This window comes from Myxine glutinosa, chromosome 10, assembly GCF_964187855.1.
Source record: "Myxine glutinosa chromosome 10, kmMyxGlut1.1, whole genome shotgun sequence".
NCBI classification, from domain to species: domain Eukaryota; kingdom Metazoa; phylum Chordata; class Myxini; order Myxiniformes; family Myxinidae; genus Myxine; species Myxine glutinosa.
Window position 1 is genome coordinate 20,268,410 of NC_136270.1, and position 21,278 is coordinate 20,289,687.

General features: G+C 45.6%; 1 protein-coding gene across 7 annotated transcripts in view; it reads left to right on the forward strand.

The window, feature by feature from the left end:
- Positions 1-21,278, forward strand: part of ACLY (ATP citrate lyase) — a 159,644-nt gene that overhangs the window by 16,507 nt on the left and 121,859 nt on the right. For 2 of the 7 annotated variants that reach the window (XM_068127320.2, XM_068127321.2), the window contains exon 2: positions 18,311-18,474. The exons of 3 other annotated variants lie outside the window; for them this stretch is intronic. The gene's annotated coding sequence lies outside the window, so the exon portion shown is untranslated. Of the gene's footprint in view, positions 1-18,310; positions 18,475-21,278 lie in introns of those variants that run through there. 2 more of the 7 variants (XM_078785408.1, XM_078785409.1) reach the window with 2 other exon arrangements.

Sequence of the window (21,278 nt, forward strand, 5' to 3'; positions counted from 1 at the left end):
TAGGAAAGTTGACATGTTGAGTGAGGTTAAAGCAGGTGAGTAAATCAGTGAAGTCAGTGGTTATTGTGGAGTCAGTGGAGTCCATGTGGATATTGAAATCACCGAGGAGGAGGATTGAGGGGGAGAGGGAACAGAGCTGGGTCAGAAAGTAGGAGAAGTCAGACAGGAATGATGGGTGTGGTTTGGGAGGGCGGTAGACGACAGCCATGACTGACTGTGTGTGACCAGAGAGTTTAAAAGCCAGGTGTTCAAATGATGGAGCAGATGAGATGGAGATGATGCTGGTCTTGATGTCCTGTCGATGAATTACGGCAATTCCACCACCTCGGCCTTCCGAGCGTGGTTTATTGATGTAAGAATATCCATTGGGTGTAGTGAGGTTGAGTGAGAAGTAGTCCAGAGGTTGTTGCCAGGTTTCAGTGAGACAGAGAAAGTCCAGTTTATTTTCCAGAATGTAGTCGTTCAGGATGAGGCTTTTGTTGTTGAGGGACCGGGTATTGAACAGGGTGAGCTTGATGTTGCTTTGTACGGTGGGGATGAACTCAGGTGATTTAGCCAGGGTTTGCAGATAGTCCTTGAGCCAACCGGCCATATTTTGAAGTGAATGCTCCGGCGGGGGGAGTAATTCTCATTATGATTTTCCATTAGACCAATGTCTCAAGTGTCAGAAAAGGTGTGATGGACATCTGAGAACGGTAGCTTAGTGCCCGGATGGACGCCATCTTTGAAACCACCCAGCTCGAAAATGCCCATTTGGTGGGGTACATTGTTGCACGTGTATCTGGACTTCTATACTAGCTATCGATGTGCGGTTGACGACTAAATATACGTCCGATGTGTACCGTCTAAATAAAAAATAATATGAAGCATTTTGTTTTAGATTAATTATTATAAAAATCAATTATCGAAAAAAAATCATATATTTTTCAATATTTTATTATTAGACGTACTTTTTTTAGTGAAACAACACTGGTATGATTTTCCAAATTATGCATTGTGCTACACCGTTTATCTGTCTATAAAAATAACTCAAAAACTAAAACATATCATCCACCACGAGTTTACAACAAATAAATGTAAAGAGGCATAAAATGACTTAGGCCGCCGCTGGCATTATCTATTCTGACGATAACGCAAGTTAGGAATGTCGTACGGAGAGGATTTTAACACCATACGATATCTAATAAGCAGGCGGAAATTGTTACATAGGAAATCTGCACTTTGGTGGCCATCTTGGATTTCAAAATGGCCGCCAATTATATTAATTATTCATTACTAGAGTTTGGAAAGACGTATGGAGCTGATTTTAACACCATACGATGTATATTCCTAATAAGCAAGCGGAGGTATCATTGAACATGTCATGTTTTAGTCAAATAACACCGGTATGATCTTCCAAATTATACATTTTGCTAAACCGTTTATCTGTCTATAAAGATTTTCAGGCAATTTGGCCTGCATTATAATAGAGAACAACATATGCTATACAATATACAGTGCACACAAAGTTAATCATCAGTCGCCATCAGAGTCATTGGCATCCTGAGCCACGATAGCATCATCCTGCACCATGTTGGAGCATCCCTGCAGCTTACACACAACAGTGCACTTCAACCCATTCAGTATGCAGGAGCAATCTGACGGTCGACACGTCCTTCTGCATGTGCATGAGATGAGATTCAAGACGACATCTGGAGCTGGTAGACCCGCCATCCATCGGATTGTGAGCGAACCGCCATCATCGAGTTCCCAACCATGTCCTGCTGATGGTGTTGGGACGTCTGGTAGGTTTTCAAGGCTGCGTCGCCAGATAGCCGCCTGATAGTTGGCCCTAAGCGTATGCTGCATCAAGGAGTCTTCACAAGGCGGCAATTGTCCAGATTCGATCTGGCCCTTCTTTGCACAGAACATGTGATAACGGAGCGAATTAACACCGACGATCTTCGTGTTCTTGGCGTACAGCTGACACGTGAAGGCCTGAATGCTATTGAAGACGTCTGTTGGTACATTCCACGAAGATCCCAGATCTGTGAATGCTTGAAGATACAGCTCATTCGCTTGCACAAGCTTCAAAGCCTTTATCTTTCCTTGGCTAGCCAGAGCACTCACAGTGTCACACCCGCTCCATGCATGAAGCCCTGGCAATGCACTGCAAACTCCAGACCCCAATACCGCAGCCAACTTTCCAACGTCGATCATTCTGACTCGAACCTTTGTTCCTCGTCTGATGAAGAGCTGACTATCGATGGTTCTGCTGAGATGAAGACTGATGATCAGAACGTCGGTGTCATCTGCCACTAAGATGATCGTCTTGTAGTGGGTAGCGGCGTGCTTTGCGTGGAGAAACATACGCGTGTCTGCTTCCTCATGGCTACATTCGAGTGCTTGCACCAACTTCCACCTATCGCGGGTCAGTACCACACATTTTTCACCACAGGTGACATACAGTGTTCTGTTGCCTAGCTTTTCGCGATTTGTTTCATGTTTCCACGACTCCGCCAGAAACACAACCAGTTTCTCCTTTGTCTGGCTGCAAGCAAGGAGACGCCGCCAGTTCATGATTTTGTGTGCGGGTCTGATCTCGCTGAAACTGATGCCTTCATTTGAACCGCGGTTCACACGCTCAGCTGCTTTGATGGATTCTTCTGTGTATGTGTCAAAGACAACATCGATGCGCTCACTGCCTTGACCAGCGTGAAGCGCTGCAGCAAGGATGCGGTCAGATAGTTCTTCGAACGTGTCGTTCTCGCCATGCATCTTTTGTATGAGAGCCATCGCATCAATTATTGTTGCACTTCGCTTGTCAACGCTCTCGGCTGGTTCCACAAGACCTTCCATGTGTTTCGCAAGTGCAGCTTTGTTCGTTTTTTTCATTGACCCATCAACGTTTGCCAAAGACCATGGTAACGGCCCTAGTGGGTGACAAAGGACAAGTTGCATGTCGAGGTTCCTTGTCTTGGCGATGAGTATCATGGTGGCAAACAGTTGTCTGTCAGCTCTCAGGACGATCTCCTTGTTTGTGCCCTTCACAACTTTCTGCTTGATCTTACCAAAGGTCTTCAAGTTTAGCTTGTTCAATGTGTCATGAAAGCCTGTTCCCTCTTCAAGACGTTTCTGGAAGCTTTGATACGCCGCTTCCCCCTTTTGCAGGGTGTTGAGTAGGTCATTAGAAACGTCCTCCCTCGCAGCCGCTCCGGTAGATATACTGAGAAGACATGACGGATCATCGGCGAATGGATTGGTCCAGTCATTTTCCAGTAGATCACAGATAGCTGTGACGCCAGACTCATCACGTTTGATGCGAGAAGTAGACAAGTCAGGGTGCTTGGCGTGAGATGTGTCGCTGCCATTCACAAGGATAGTTTCTCGTAGTTGCCTCAGTGCAGTAGCCCGATTTTCTGCAGTTAGATAGTATCGTGACACAGCCCCTTGTCGAAGACTAAAACCTCGTGTTCCTCCAGCTGTTTGCGTATCTTTGTTTACTGTTTCTTCTGTTGTCTGATCAACAGCGATTCTGGCAAATGGATTCCCTGGTCTAAGCTGTACGGAGAAGTAGCCTTGATTGAAATGCCTGTACAACTCGGGGCATGTTTCGTGGAGTTGCGTCATCTGTGCATAGTACACTGGTAGATATCTAGCATAGTTCACCTTGTTCATTGCGAAACACCAAGGGATCACTCTTCTGACACAAGCCAAGTGAAGCATCTAGTCGCCTTCTCTATCCGCACGAATCAACCCCAGCAGGGTCTCTACCATATCAATATACATCATCCAGAAGCGAGCCAGGTCTCCATGTTTGGTTCGCAGAAAATGTAGGTATTTCGCGAACATGTCAAAGCTCTGTACACATGAATCATCATCGAGAGCAGCAGCGAGAGTCTCGTGGCAAACATCCTCCTTGATGCTGCGAATTTTGAGGTCAGTGCTTCGAATCTGGGGTTCCTTGTCAGGATGATTGCTTTCTATCCACACCTGGAAGCCCTTCCAAATGATGCGCATTAGTGCCTCGTACATCAACTTGTGGAGTCGCACAGCACGGTTGTATTGCTTGCCTTCCAGAACCCTGTTGATGGAACCTTCAGCGATTACTCCTGACTCAACAGCTACATCCCGAAGGCCTGCATCTCCAAACATTTTCCCAATGCTCGACATGAAGTTACAGATGGTATGGAAGTTCCCCATCATGAGCACGATTCTTCCATATCGATCGACATCTTTCCATGCTATTTCGGTCGCCTTAGCACATAGTGCCTGGTCTAGCACCACCGGTATACGCTCAAGCTGAAGTGATGACATGATGTTCAGAGCTTCTCTGAGGATTTCTTGCACTGTTGCCATATCTGTGGCAGGCGCGTTTATAGTCGGCAGGTAGCCAACTACATCTTCCGTCACCTGAACACGATCTCTAGTCATGATGTTGAAACCAGTCCACGAACTGATTGTCTGGTCGCATGGTTCCAGCATGCGAGTCATAATCCATACGTGATTTCGGCGCTGCGCAAGGGATGTTGCGCCTGCAAGAGTGTCAAAGATCTGCAGGCTTGATTGCAGGTGGGCCCTCGCGTTTCCCACCGCTGTATATTGGAACTAAATCGCTGGATGACGGGATAGATCGCTTCTTATCTGCTTTGGATACTGCCGATGGAGGTTGGGGCGGCAAACACGACTGCGACTTCGGTTGGACGATGATACCGTTGACGCGATGCGATGTTCCGCCACCACTCAGCGATTCCTCTAGCCTGTCGATGTTATCGAATGCTAATACAGTCGGGACCGAAGGGTGCACATGTGACGGAAGTGGTACTTTGTGTGCACTGCACTGTATATTGTATAGCATATGTTGTTCTCTATTATAATGCAGGCCAAATTGCCTGAAAATCTTTATAGACAGATAAACGGTTTAGCAAAATGTATAATTTGGAAGATCATACCGGTGTTATTTGACTAAAACATGACATGTTCAATGATACCTCCGCTTGCTTATTAGGAATATACATCGTATGGTGTTAAAATCAGCTCCATACGTCTTTCCAAACTCTAGTAATGAATAATTAATATAATTGGCGGCCATTTTGAAATCCAAGATGGCCACCAAAGTGCAGATTTCCTATGTAACAATTTCCGCCCGCTTATTAGATATCGTATGGTGTTAAAATCCTCTCCGTACGACATTCCTAACTTGCGTTATCGTCAGAATAGATAATGCCAGCGGCGGCCTAAGTCATTTTATGCCTCTTTACATTTATTTGTTGTAAACTCGTGGTGGATGATATGTTTTAGTTTTTGAGTTATTTTTATAGACAGATAAACGGTGTAGCACAATGCATAATTTGGAAAATCATACCAGTGTTGTTTCACTAAAAAAAGTACAAGTCTAATAATAAAATATTGAAAAATATATGATTTTTTTTCGATAATTGATTTTTATAATAATTAATCTAAAACAAAATGCTTCATATTATTTTTTATTTAGACGGTACACATCGGACGTATATTTAGTCGTCAACCGCACATCGATAGCTAGTATAGAAGTCCAGATACACGTGCAACAATGTACCCCACCAAATGGGCATTTTCGAGCTGGGTGGTTTCAAAGATGGCGTCCATCCGGGCACTAAGCTACCGTTCTCAGATGTCCATCACACCTTTTCTGACACTTGAGACATTGGTCTAATGGAAAATCATAATGAGAATTACTCCCCCCGCCGGAGCATTACTTTTGGTCTGGCTCAAGGACTAAGACAGGAGGTGCGATCGTGTGCGTTGCTGTGACCAGGTGCACTGGGACGATGAGTGGGAGTGCGCTGAGCCGACCAGAGTACGGGAATGAAGTGACCTGTTTGTAAATAAACAAACTTACGACCAGAGCCTCTATGAATGTATCTGGGTCGTCGCAGGAGTCCGTGGGATTTGATTGCAGAGATGCATGATGGGGTGGAGTGAGTATTGAGCAGAAGACTGGAGACTGGAGATCACCCCCCTTCCCCCCCTCCCCCCCCCCCCCCCACTACAAAGCAGGGACACCATCAGTACAAATATATCCCACAAGGTCCCAGGAAAGACCATTAGAATCAAATAATTCATCCATCATAGCCATATTTTCCCTGCGTTCGCTGTTTCTTTCAGTGGCTCACAAAAGAGGAATTAATTATTGATGTCATTAGCCTGGTGTTGGCTTAGTGGTTAGGGTGCCGGTTTGGGATCCTAGGATCCTGGGTTTGAATCCCGGTCGATCGCTGAATTAACACCAGGGGGGTTGACTCGGCCTGTCATCCTTCCGAGGTCGGCAAATTGAGTACCAGTTCACTGTTATTTCCCTGTGTGTCGCAATAGGCGACTAACAGGGTTGGCGGCAGGAAGGGCATCCGGCCATAAAACATCGCTTCAAAAAGGGGACCACGGTGCCCAAAAAAGGCTCTGGGAAAAATGGCCTCTAAAGGTGGTTGGTATTCTTGATGTCATTCTCATGCACATATCGAGTAAAAACGAGAAGTTGAGTGCAATTTGAGACATCAGTTGTTTCATCCAATTGCAAGCTGATTTTTCCCGGTCCTCCCTTGATATGCTCTACCACTTGCTGACAGATGTCTTGTGACACGTCTCCGACTCGGTCGTTAATGGTATCGTTTGACAAAGGGATCTGTGCTGTATTTTGTTTTGCATTTTTGCCACACATCAGCTCAGAAAGCCGTTTCCTTAGCGCACAGTTTCACCAGGGCTGCTGCAATGGCATGCGGCTTCTCTGACGATCCTTATTGCCATATGATAACTTGCCTCCAGTGCTGGCTTCTTTTCAGGAACAGATCCATGAACGAGGAGTGTGTCCCTTGCGTCAAACCTTGCTCGCTTCGTTTCGAACGATTGAAGCACATGTGTCTTCAGCATTCCCAGGGTGAACAGTCCGAAGGTGGTATTGAAGTTTGGATGCCTTCATACTCTTATATCCATTGCTTAGCACCTTTGAGAAAAGTTGCATTGTAGCTCATGAATACCATCTTTGTAAATCGTGAACGTAAACCCCTACTGCAAATATGAATCCAGGTAACAAAGCCTCTTCGACCTGGTAAGACTGTAGGTGAAGCAGTGGGATTGGATCTGAAATAAAATGAAATTTGGAAATACTGCAGATAAAAATGATTTGTACAAACAGCTTCTCTTTTTGCTGCCTCAAATCGAAATGTATCATGTACTTCCTGATGAAGCATCATGGACCCCTGGTTCAGAACCGCCAGCGAAGAGGTACGCACACTCGCTTCTGAGGCATCTAGCCTGGGTTTGAATCTCGGCGCATCTACAAACTGCCATCCTGATGTCTCGCAGGTGTAGGGCGAGGCATCAATATGTGTGCTGTCCCTTAAATGGATGTTAAGCCTGGTGTCGCATCTGCCAGCATTAGTTCTGATCACCAGAAGGCACCATATCTCACACATTTATTAATTGTTATTTTTGGTAGGTGGTTGGGGGGAATGGGTTCAAGCTGGTAGTGGCGGAGTGAATAGGGAGGGGGGTGGGGGGGTGTGTGGTGATGGTTTATAGCTTATAGAATACATTTTTGGTACATTGGCCAGTCCATGGAATGTTTCCCTTTGTTGTTTAATCAGACTATGTTTGACTGTAAGTTTTGACTGCATTTCATATATTTCACAACTCGAGTGTTCTTCCAAGGTTATCACCATCATGTTTGGTCTTTCTGTCCAACTGGCAATGTCGTTTTAAAAGTTGTTTGGGGTGGGGGGTGGGGGGGAGAAAGGTGTATAAGCAAAGTCTATACATCTGAGGTTCAAGGCTTTCTATGAAATTCTCCCAATCTCTACGGATTAAAGGAGAGGAAATGTGACATTGCTGTGACGAAGCACCTGTCCTGAGGATTTATAGTCAGGCCGGCAATGAAACCCAGACTGGACTGCTCAAAGGTATGTGCACTACTCCTACATCATCCCTCCCGCTGGAGCAGGAGATCACTCTGACCTGGGTTCGGGTGTCAGATGTTCTAAGCCAGTGAGGTATGAACCAAGGCCATCAAAACGTATTCTTTTTATTTTTTATTTTTTTTTCTTCAATGAAGACTAATTGTGGTAGGTTTCTTTTGTTCTTACCTTTTTTTTAAAACTAGGATGCCAATTTTATTACATAAACAATTGGCCTACTACTGCTAGTACAACCATTTTCCCATATTGTTGGTTGGCTGATATTCCATATTGTTGGTTGGCTGATCTCCACTTAGTCCTGTCAAAATCATCCTCTTCCATTAACCCCAACAACTGCATATCTCGACTGATCGCATCTTTCCAGGTCTATTTTTGGTCTACCTGTTGGTCTATTCCCCTCAACTACTAAACTAGTGATTTTCTTTACAGACTCTTCCCTCATTCTCATCACATGCCCAAACTACCTTGGTGTTCTCTTTCTCAACTTTTCCTTAGTACTATTAGCTTTGAGCCTTTTTATTATGTCCACACTACTCTGCTGATCCTTTAATGTTACCCCACGCATCCATCTGACCATCCTTAGCTCTGTCCTCTCTATTCTTCTCTCATCTCAGCCAACATCACCGCTTTGCACAAAAAAGGTGCAAAAACAGATCCTAGCAACTACAGCCCAATCAGCCTTCTCCCAATTATCAGCAAAGTCATGGAATCCATCATTGCTTCGGATATGAAATCTTTCCTCTTCTCCAATGGCTTGATCTCTGATCATCAATTTGGTTTCAGACCAGGTCACTCTACTCTGGACATGCTGCTTCTGCTGTCTCAACAATGGATGGAGGTCCTCAATGCCAAACAGGAAATTAGAGCTGTCTCCCTCGACATATCACGTGCCTTCGATACGGTCTGGCACCCCGCTCTGCTCACCAAACTCTCCTCCTTTGGTATCCATGGAAATCTCCACACATGGCTGGCGGACTTCCTCTCTAGTCGTCGTCAACGTGTGGCCCTGAATGGGTTTCTCTCATCTCCTCTTCCTGTTCAGGCTGGAGTTCCCCAAGGCAGTGTTCTGGGCCCTGTGCTTTTTCTGGTCTTCATCAATGATCTCTCTGACTCTCTTGAAAATCCTCTCTATCTCTTTGCTGATGACTCCACTCTCTGCCACTCCATTCCTCATCCCTCAGATCGGCAGTCTGCAGCCTCCTCACTCTCTGCAGACCTGGACAAAATCACAGACTGGGCAAACAAGTGGAACATGTCTTTCAATCCAGAGAAATCTCACACTCTTACGATGTCTCTCCGAAAAGACCGACTGGACAACCCTCCCATCTACTTTCTGAATAATCCTCTCCAAGAAGTTCTGTCACTCAAGCTTTTCGGTCTCACTATCTGCCATGATCTTTCCTGGGAAAACCACATTTCCAAGCTGGCCTCCAAAGCCAGTCGCCGACTGGGCATCCTCCGTCGTGCGAAGTCCTTCCTTGGCACACCTGAGCTCCTCACCACATACAAGGCTTTCATCCGCAGCTCAATGGAGTACTGCTCTCCCCTCTGGGCTGGTGCTCCTGCCTCACACCTAGCTCGTCTTCACGCTGTTGAAACCAAAGCGTTCAGAATCATTGGAATCTCCCGCGATGACGCTATCTCCGAGGGCCTTTCACTTAATCACCGCAGGCAGGTTGGTGGTCTTTCCGTCTTCTACCGACTCCTCTCCGGCTTTGCTCCCCCAGCTCTCTCTGGGCTCTGTCCCCCAAATATTCCTGCAGGTTGCACAAGATCTGCCTGCAACCCTCTTATGGTTAAACTGCCAAAATCAAGACTCTCTGCTCACCTTCACTCCTTCATTCCTCTTTTCTCCCACCTCTGGAACAAACTCCCTCACTCTCTTCAATCCCACTCCTCCCTCCAGGTATTTAAAACGGCTGTTCACCACCATCTCTTATCTTCCCCAATCCAAAACCTTGATCTTTTCTACCCCCGCTAATTTCACCCCAAATCCACTTTTTTGAGGTGACTTTTGACTTCTTTCCTGGAAGCCCTTGGTGTCCTTACGGTTTTATACCTGTCCTGCCTCCCCCCAGGCCCTCTCCCTCCAAAAACATCTCCCGATGTCCCTGCTCTCAAATGTTGTGTTTGTGTGCTTCCTCTCTTTCTCTCCCCATCTTGTCGACCGCTCCCCTTTTTATATACTTTGTTTGCTTGTTTGTTTGATTTGTTTGTTTGATAAATATTAGCTCTTTCACGAGCCTCGACTCTGTATACACAAAAAAAAAAAAAAAAAAAAAAAAATCTTCTAACTTCATTCCCCACGTCTCACTACGATTCATCAAAACTGGTTTTGGGATATTTGTGTTGAAATGCTTCTTAACTCTCATCTTGTATCATGCTACCCATATCCTAGTTCTCACAACTGACGCCACCCCACCACCTGCATTTGGCATATCTCCCAAGTAACAAAAACCTTTTTCCCTTCATCAAAACATCAAAAACCTTCATCAAAAACCTTCATCAACCTTTTTCCAGCTTGACATCAAATCCCACATCTATGACCCCCCATGTTCTCTGCATCTTGATTTCCACCCATGCAATGTTCATATCTAAAACTACCAGCCACTCCACCCAAACTTCCTTTAACTCCACTGCATTTCCGATGACACCACCTTTTGCAAAACACACACTGAATATGTAATTTGATCCCACTCCCTTACCACAAGCAGACTTTGCAACCCCTGAGCTTTGGCAGGGCAGGACGGGCGAGCACTTGAGCACGAGCAGGGCCATAACGGGTGTGGAGTCTAAGCCTGCTTTATGGCCCCAGAAGACTTCGGGTTTTAAGTGCCCTCGTGCATTTTCACTGTTTTTCGTGCTACTTTCCATCACTTTGTCAGTAATTGCTTCGAAATTTGACCACTTACAGCGATTAATTAAAATTGTGTTGTAGTAGATGGACTGTAGAAGATGATCTGGATGTGCCTCTGGTTCTCATAACCCGTCCTGACTTTCACATAGACACTGACACATTAGACTTTGTTTGTCGTCATTGTGTTGTTTATTGATGTCCTCGTCACTTATCGATTGTTCTTCTCTTTCTCGCTATATAACTGAAATTAGTGTGACCAGCATGGCAGCAGCTGGAACCGAAAGTCTAACAGTGGCGTATATGCGATATACAGAATATTGGTATATCGTCGACAAGATATACCAAGTTATCATGTCTTGTTAGCAAGACATGATAACTTGGTATAAACTAGAACACTACTCAGAGTTCCTGGTCTCGCATCGCACATTCATTCTGAACATAAATACCATCGTTAACTGAACACGTATTATGGCCTATATACCCTGGTATCATCCATGCGCCCTAGTATGTCACATAGTTTCTTGGCATGGGTTATGAACATCGTAAATTTAATTCTTCACTCACATCAGCTTATCGATCACATACATGAAGTTTCAGATCTTTCTATTAAATTTTATTCCAACCAATTATGGCTGGGATACCGCTTCACCGATACCGCATCGCTCTATATACCCCATGGGGAGTTGATGACATACCAAAAGTTTCAATTTTTTTTTTGTTGAGCTGTATTGGAAAAGATCACGTCCATTTTTTTTTTCTTTGATCTAATATGGCTGCCATGCCATGTGACATCATTTATCAATAAAATATCTTCCAATGTTTAAAGTTTTGCATCAATCGGTCAAGCGGTTGCAGAGAGGAGCATTTTTAAAGCAAAAATATTTTGACGTGGACACAGACTGGGGCGTTGCAATAGTTTTGCATCCCCTTCGGGGTGAGAAGGGTAATGCTTCTAAGACACATAATGAAATTGCAATAGTGTAAGTGAGGTGACATCTTGTGTATTAATGTCACTTCAATTTGAAATGGAGAATGCAATGTTAACTCCATTAACTGAGGAGTCAGCATGAATGGGATCGTGTCTTCATTCAGATCAGCAACTGTGGATTGCCTTCACCTGTGGCTGATGCTTGCACTGCAGCTGTCTGGTCATAGCTAGCATGATCAAAGGCCCCGAGTGGAGGGGGTGTGTAGCATTGGGATTCTCTTGTGTGTACTATGTGTAAATATCGCTACAGCTGTGGAGGGACTCTGGGAAGCGTTTGAAACAGCAAAAGGGCTTATCTTGTGCAGCCTTCATGGTTGGTTTGTGGTTCATGGTTTATGGTTTTATGGTTCATGATTTATGCAAATTTCTTCGGCTAGAAGATCGTGGGATGCGTCGATTTATTTAATTAATCCTAGCCACATGGGTTAACTTATTAGGTGAGAGCTGATTGGTTATTCCCTTCATTCACATGTGAGATGTGGGTGGGTCTTGTTGTTTCTTTTTCATAGAAAGTATACTTCCTGACCTCAAAGGAGAGCATGAGCCACTGATCATGTCTCACTCGCCCAACACCGCATACTCCGCAAGAACTGGTGATTAGGTGGATATACAAATCAAAATGTACGGAGCATCTAATCGTAACACCAAACAGGAAGGGTCATTCCTCTTTGAGGTGTATATATATATATATATATATTACAGTCGATCTGGGTTTCAAGAACAGTGGGTGTGTGTTCATTTACCAAGTTTCTTGTGGAGAGATCGCCAATTGGTTTAAGCATTCGAGGAAGCACTCATTCAAAACCGTTAAGGAACGGCTGGCTTGGCAAGCGCTAGCTAGCTGCTTGGTAAATGAGCACAACCTGGGCGGGCTTCCTCCCTTTCGGTTTCGTGTTAAACAGCAGTAAAAGTGGGGTTCATTGGTGGTTTTCAAAACAAAACCTTAATTGGTGGGTTTCGAAAGGCCACAATGAAAAACTTTAGTGGCAGGAAGGGTCATGTTATTTACCCAACCCTTGTGGGGTATATAGATTACAGTAGATCTTCGCTCATTTATTTAAGTAAAACTTACCTCACGGATGTCGGGATTCCTCCAAATTTCTTTGTTTAATGTTATAAACACCATTAGCGACTGTTTAAAAAGCTAATCATGTGTGTTTGTGGTTTATAATATTGTTACGGATCTCAGAGTACGGCACTCCCGTTAGCAAGGGGGGGGTTAATCCCCTTGTCTTGTTAAGCTGGCCGTCTCCGGTCCTGGAACTATCCCGCTCCTTTGCGGGGTGAGATTGGCCAGGGTGATTGGTCAAAGGTTTCCCAAATACCTTCACCAATCCCTCCACAAAGCAGGGAGATGAGTCCCTGCTCGAACCGCGGATGTGATGGTAATTGCCGAGCGGTTTAGCAATCCACGATCCGAGCCGTTAACAAAAGGACTAAACCCGATTAAAAGCGGTTGGCCAAATCGTGCCACAGGTACTCAATTGGGGACAGGACGGAAGCGATCGGATGAGAGGAACCAAAGAATAAGAAGGGTGAAGGAAGAACAAATATGGTTTATTTACTACACTAAAAGAGGAAACGAAAGAAGGCAATATACAAGAAGAAGGAAATAAAAGGACATAGGGCAAGCTTATCTAAACAGTCTTAACTTATCACGACCCCAGGACAAACAGACAGACTCACACGGAATGGTAGCTGGTAGGGGAGGAAGGTCCAGGCAGATGGTTCCAGGCGATGGGATCCCTCCAGGCTCTGGGTCCACGGGCGAAGAATGGCAGGCAGCTTCGCGTATCGTTGGCGTGCGACCGGACCTTACATATGCGAGGGGCTGGAATTCTGCGTACGTACAGCGTGCCGAACGCTCTCCAACCAAACGGCAGTTCGTATCAAACGATCGTCCCAAGCGATCCTCCGTGCAATGTTCTTATCATTCGCCGCCTCTGCGCTGTTCTCTCAAGTTTGCCGATCATCTGCCGATCTTCTCTCCTCTGTCGATCATCTGCTCATCTCCCCCGCATCTGCCGAAGTAGTTCGCGGCGGCGCTTTTATTACCTGCCTCGCGTATCAAGCCGCGTCCACTTCGCTCCGCCTACCGGTGAACACGCCTCGGCCCGGATTGGTCACGAGGGTTCATCGGTACCTCCCCTCGTGACGTGTTGATGGGGCCACGCCTATGTTCCAGGCCGTTCCTCCCTTCTTCTCCCACTCTGCCACGTGTCTTATGGCGGCTTGGGGCGAGCTTCAGCTCAAAGGCAGCGACCGCTGAGGCGGCTGCGGCTGGTAGAGTAGCGCAATATGATTTGGAGGGCAGATTACGCCGCAATATGAATGGAATGGGAATTTGAGAAGGGTCCTAGGTTATTTGATTAATACAACGCAGATTCAACTATTGGAAACAGATCCTTACCTGAAACACATACTAATGAAATAACTAAAGAAGAAGCCTATGGTGTGCTATGTGTTGCTCGTGGCCTAACTAGAGTGCGACCTTTGACCTTTACACCAAAAAGGGGAATATTTACAGGGGATTATTTATAAGGGAATATTACAGATATTTACAAAGTGGAGGGTTCTAAAAACCACAACAATATTTTACAAGCCCGGCTACGCCGCTGGTAGACTTTCGGTCTTGTTTCCATACTTGTGATTGCTCTCAGTGTTGTTGAGTCAACCCATCTGGTGCTCCGGCGTTTTGCCTGCCATGTTTGGCTTGAGTGTACAAGCTGGAGAGTTGTGCTTTTTCAGCCATAACCTTTGACTTTTCGTTTATAATTTTGTATTGGCAATTTTTAGTTGAAATGAGAATTTCTAATTTGATCCCGAGTCTCTGGCTCGGAGCCACCTGTTGGCGAACGACAACTTTCCTAACCCTCACTTTTATCTCCTTGCACATCCAGTTTTTATTTATGTATTTATCTTTAAAGAATGAACCTTGTGTTGAGGTTGAAACAGCTCATTTGCATGGACGTTTTGGAGTAGCTGTAGCTGTAGGATAGCGAGTTACACACAGTGTCGGAGATGGTGGGAGTACATTGCCACATATGGAAATAAAAATAATGGCTTTAAGTCTCATTTTATGGTGATCGAACACAGCAACTCTGCAGTTAATTTTCTCAGTAACAACCACAATAAACCCTATAATACCTATTCAAGGTGGGAACAGAAGCAATTTGTCACAATGTTTGACTCAACTGTTGAACTCTGCTGGAATTGTATTGATCTTTGACATGTCTTCTTCCCCCCCCCCCCCCCCCCCCTCCTTCTCTTCACCAAGCATCCAATATAACGTCGATGCAGTGAAGCTCATTCCATCAGGCCTGACAATAGCTTTCAGTAGGCCTTGTCGTGCCACTCTTGAGCATTTGCTAATGTGTGATGCTAGTGTTAAGATTGGAGGGGAGACAATGGAATGTTATGGGGAGATGTGGAAAAGGATTGTTGTGCTGATCGAGTGTCTTGCCATATTATGCCAGTGTTCTGGTACTTGTTCGATATTAGGGGCCATCGGTTTATTTTGTAATCAAATATGGCAGAATTTAACCCCTCTTCCCCCACCCTAACCTACTGCATGCTCTGTACCTAACCATCCCCCTGCTCCCAACTCCTTCCAACCTTTCTTTTTTGTCCTTCCTCCTTTTCCAAATCTAACCTCTCTCTCTCTCTCTCACTCTCACTCTCACTCTCACTTTAGCTCACTGTGTTTAGCTCACTCTCTCCCCCTTATTTTGCTCGCTCTCACCTCCTGTCTAGCTCTCACCCCTGTCTCGGTCTCACTCTGCACTCTCCTCTTATCCACCCCCACCCCACGTTCCTTTTCTCAATTTAAATATTGCCCCCCTTTCTCCATGTAATAACCAGATGGCCCTTTAATTATATTGTTTTACTGACATCTGAAGGCTTAATGTGTATTATTTGCATTCGTGTGTATTGAGGTTGGGATGCTTCATCGTTTCAAACATCCAGTGAGGTTACGTCATTGAGCTTTAAATAAACAGCCATTATTATTAGGTCATGTCATCTCGATTCTCGAAAAATTATCTTATAAAATGGGTCGTGATGTCTGGATGTCTGGTCATCCGTCCGTCCGTCCATCCGTCTGTTAGGTTTTTGCTATTCCTGTCTTATCACCGGCTGATTGTTCTGAAACTTGACAAATGGATGCAATACAGGAGCTCACACAATCGCTCAGGCTTCGAGTTTTCGATTTTGGATCACGGAGGCTCCCAGGTGGGGTTAACCCCCAAACTTTGGATCCCTACTCATCCCTTATTTACCAACCAATTGCTCTGAAACCCGAAATATTTATTATCATCATTACTACCTCCATCACCAAAGGTGTACAGAGGTTATGTTTTCATCCCTGTGTGTTTGTTTGTGAACAAGATATCTCAAAGCTGTGGAAGGCTTCAAACGAAATTTGGTGGAGAGGTTGTGTGTGACAAGGATGAAATGATTAGATTTTGGTGAAGATCCGGATCCGGCCAATATAATTTTTAAAGTGATTCTTCACCATTGAGAGATAGGGCCAAAAACGATATATAGCACTATATCTCAAAAAGTTATGGACGGATTATGACAACATTTGGTGGATGAGTTGAGTATGCGACAAGAACAAGCCGATTCGATTTTGGTCCAAATCCAGATCCGGCCTATCATTGGGATGCAAAATGTAAACTTTTCAGCCTGGTGGAGGTATGTAAACTACCAAGTGCTATTCTTGTTGTTGTTGTTATTATTATTTTCTTGTGCAACTACAAAGGAAGAGCATGTCAATCACATGGAAGACAAAATATGCTTTATATGCTTGTTCACAATATTTTGTGTTAAGTTCCACCAAGTTTTTCAGATTGTTGCAGTCTTTCGATCAACAATATGTGCGGTATTAGTATTTTATGAAAATGAGGCATGCTTCCACAGTTCAAATTGATGTTTGCTCGCTTCACTGTAGCACTTGTTGCTGGCATCTCAGGTTTAAATTCAAAAACTTGTACTGTGTTGATTTGTCTCTGTTGTCTATTCTTATCCTTATAAACAATGTCAACCATGTCTCTCACCCACGTGGCAGCTGTGGCCAACAAGTATCACGTTTGGTCAGGGCTGTTTGCTAGGGTTGTGGAATAACCTCAGGACTGTACCATCAATGGCAGTTTTAACATATGAAGAGAGATTGCAGCACAAAGCACCAGTACATATACAGGTCCCTTCGGTCAACTCACCGACTGGTTTCAACCTTATTTGGTGTGCCGCCCGTTGCTTCTCTGACTATTTTAATCAAAATATGGCATGTTGTACTTCACAAATATATTGCATGTCTATCTGTGAGTGTCAATGAGGATGTAAAATGAAGGAGAGCATGCGAAAAAGGATATTTTACAACATGTGTGATTGTATTGTTTGTGTTCTTCTGTGTACTTTTATTTCTTTTTCTATTACTTCGAGAGGTATTCCTATATTTTCTTTTGTGTGCTCCCCCTTGTCCTTCTAAAGGTTTCTTGCTGTTTTAGAATAATAAATGTTAGTTGGAACGGCTACATTAAAGCTCATTGTCCCGCTTCTTCTTCTTCAATACCGGAAACGGGGGCTTTTAAAACGGAATTCTTGTGATTAAATGAGCAAATTTATATTCCACCTAAATCGATTATTACCATTCCAACGGTACCATTTGTATTATCTTATGACAGCAGAAACTATAGAATAAAGCATTGTAGACAGCGACACTTTACTTATTAGCCTGCGCTTACCAAACAAAAAGCAAGGTTAAGCGTTCGGTTGCGTGCGTACGTGTATGTCTGCATTTAAAAAAAAAAAACTTTTTCTCGGCAACCGTTGGCCTGATTGACACTAAATTTTAACATAGGGGTGCATCCGCCTATATATATATTGTTTTATTCATAATAAAGACTTCATAGGTCACATGGTACGGACACAATCTTGGAAAAATGTTACACCTCTATATCTCCAAAACCGCTCTATGAAATAAATTTCAACATGGCTCATTGTCAAGTACTCTCCATGGAGAATAAGGTATGTTAATGATGATGTCATCGGTAACTTCATTATGATGTCATAATTTAACAAGTACAACGCTTGATCCAATCAGTATGAATATTTGGTTGGTCTGATTGACATGAAATTTTCACGATGGGAGTGCCTCCTGTGGATTTTTTTAGTGATAGTTATGACTTCATCGGTCACGTGGTATGGGCGCCATCTCTATATCACCCAAACTGTTCCATGGAAAAAATTGAAACGTGGCACATTGTAAAGAACTCTGCATGGGGAATAAGTGTTAACTGTAATGAAAATGTATCTAAGTTGAACCCAGGTGTTATGCTCTCTCTAACCACTGAGAGGCGTCTATAAGAACTCGGACGACCATCGCTCCGAAACATTCCTGTGACATTTAATCCATGACACGTAGACTCGAATGGTGCGTATACGCAGATAATCCAGGCTTGCTTGCACTGATTGATATTACTGAACTTTCTCCATGATTCCATGATCCTGATATATTGCATGATTGTATCCTTACAGGATGTTGCCAGAGATCGAATTGTCATTAAACCTACTACCAGGTCAAAGTTGTGGAACTGATTTTCATTACAATTAATGAAGCAATAGGAAGACAACAGCCCACGGAGACTTTAGATCATTTCGCACAAGAGCTCCGACGTCTGCTGACCGAGAGTGCACCGGAGGTACGTACACATGAACAAGTTTGTGATGATCTTGTTCGCGATTCTTTCGTCGCTGGACTTAAATCCCCAGTAGTCAGACAGAGACTTCTTGAAGAAGCTGACTTGACACTCGCTGAAGCACTACGGCTGGCTCACGTCTATACCCAAGCACGGGAACAATCCGACGCGTATGAACACCCATACGTCACTGCGGGGACATCTCGACTGGAGAGAGCGACCGCAGAGGACGCGGATGCAGCCACGGCATCTCGCCGGAATCGGAGACACCGGCCACTCCCGAGGAGGATTCTGATCCGGGCTTGATGGCAGCAGCAGCAGCCGGACCCAAGCCCGGACGTAACGCTACGTGCTATTTCTGCGGGAACCGAAAACATCTCAGGTCTGTTTGCCCGGCTCGAGATGCGACATGTCATTTGTGCACAAAGACAGGTCATTTTGCAAAAGTTTGCCGATCGACGTCGCGGGGCAAACGAGCACGCTCGACGATGAATGTGCTTATCGCCGAGCCAGCGGGCCGAGCGAAGCGCGGGGTGCCTCGCCCGACTTTGATGAGGATCGCACCTTCCCGTGGGCCCCTGGCTGTGCGCTCGACCTTGGTGAGATTCGTCGCGCCGACTAAACAAGTGGCGGAAACACGACAGAAAGCGGTGCGACCGTCCTTGGCCGGCATTCTTCCACCACCCTGCCAACTTTCCGGATCGGCCACCCGAACAGCTAATGTTGGCTCTGAAACTCCGCGCATGACACGAGCGCCATCCGGAGGCTGCACGTATGAACTACAAGCTACTGCTATGGCAAGGAAAACTTTAGCTGGCTTTGAAACTCCGCGCGTGACACGATCACCATCCGGAGGCTCCACGTATGAACTACAAGCTACTGCTACGGCACGGAAAACTTTAGCTGGCGTTGGATCCACACGCGAGGCACGAGCGCCTCATCTAGACGACTCGATAACTGCAGGTCCACCTGGCCTGGCTCGAGCTATAATCCCACTTATGATCGAGGGAATTTTTGCTAATGCTTTCATCGATACAGGTTCCACAGATAGTTATGTTGATTCTCGACTGGTGCAAAAACATGGATGGCCGATTCTTGGGACAAGACGTCGAATCTTTCTGGCCTCTCAGGGGCTTAGGCTCAGCACAAAAGGGGAATGTTGACTGAAGCTTGTGATTAAGGGACGAATGTTTCCGGATGTGCATCTCATGGTCTTACCAGCATTATGTGCAGACGTTTTGCTCGGACATGATTTTCTCAAGCGACATGGACGGTTGGAAATGGAATTTGGTGGCACTGATACGCTTGCTGTGTGCGCTCTTGCAGGGATGGAAATTGAGCCGCTGTCGCTGTTCCCCAATATGACCACGGACTGTACACCTGTAGCGGTTAAATCGTGACGCTACTCACGAGCTGACGCGCAATTCATTGCGGAAGAAACGGCCCAGCTATTAAAGGAAGGTATCATAGAACCTAGTCGGTCGCCATGGCGGGCCCAAGTTCTAGTGGTACGAAGTGAAGCGCATCGCAAACGCATGGTAATCGACTATTCGCAGACGATTAATCGATTTACACAGCTGGACGCCTTCCCCCTTCCGGGAATGGACTCCCTGGTTCGACAGGTGGCCCAGTATTCGGTCTATAGCACTCGATCTGTGTAGTGCGTATCATCAAATCCCCATCTCCGAGGCCGACCGTATCTATACCGCGTTTGAATCGGGTCAAAGGTTATACCAGTTCACCCGGCTACCTTTCTGGGTCACGAACGGGGTCGCGTGTTTTCAGAGGGCTATGGACGACCTCATCGCTAAGGAGAACTTGACCGACGTCTTTGTATATCTGGACAATCTCACGGTTTGCGGGCATGACCAGGGACATCATGATGCTAATCTGAAGCGCTTCCTCGAGGTCGCGCAGAGGTATCGCTTAACTATGAATGAGGCTAAATGTCATTACTCCGCTCGCACGATATATCTTCTGGGGTACACCGTGACCCACGGCTCTTTTGCTCCGGATAAGGAGCGTCTGCGACCCTTGCCCGACATGGCCCCGCCCTGCGATCGTGCTTCGCTGAAGCGTGCTCTCGGGCTGTTCGCTCATTATTCTAAGTGGGTACAAAATTTCTCTGTGAAACTCCGCCCACTTGTGGACTGCGAAGCGTTCCCTATGAGCCTTGATGCCAAGGCTGCTTTCCATGGCCTTAAGTCCGACATCTGTGGCGACGATTGACGAGAATAAATCTTTCGTTTTGGAAAGTGATGCATCGGATCATGCGATAGCAGCGACTCTCTCCCAGGGTGGGGGGGGGGGGGAGGAGAGGGGGGCGGCCCTGTGGCTTTCTTTTTGCGAACTCTCACCTCCGCTGAGCGGAGACATTCGTCTGTCGAAAAGGAGGCGTACGTGATCGTCGAGTCGATTCGGCGTTGGCGTCCCTATTTGCTCGGACGATGCTTCCAAATTATCACGGACCAACAGAGCGTTGCGTTTATGTACGACACCCTGCATGCTCAACGCATTAAGAATGAGAAAATCACTCGCTGGCGCATCGAACTCGCCGATTTCTGCGACACCATCAAATATCGCCCTGGGAGGGATAACCTGTTTGCCGACGCCTTATCGCGGCCGGCAACGTGTGCGGGCCTCATATCTTTGGAGGATCTGTGCGCTTTGCACGACACTGTGCCATCCTGGGGTGACGCGTTTCGCTCATTTTGTGCGTAGTCTTAACCCGCCATACTCGGTTGAAGACATTCGCCAGGTCTGTCGCAACTGTTCTGTATGTGCTGAACTCGAACCGCGTTTTTACA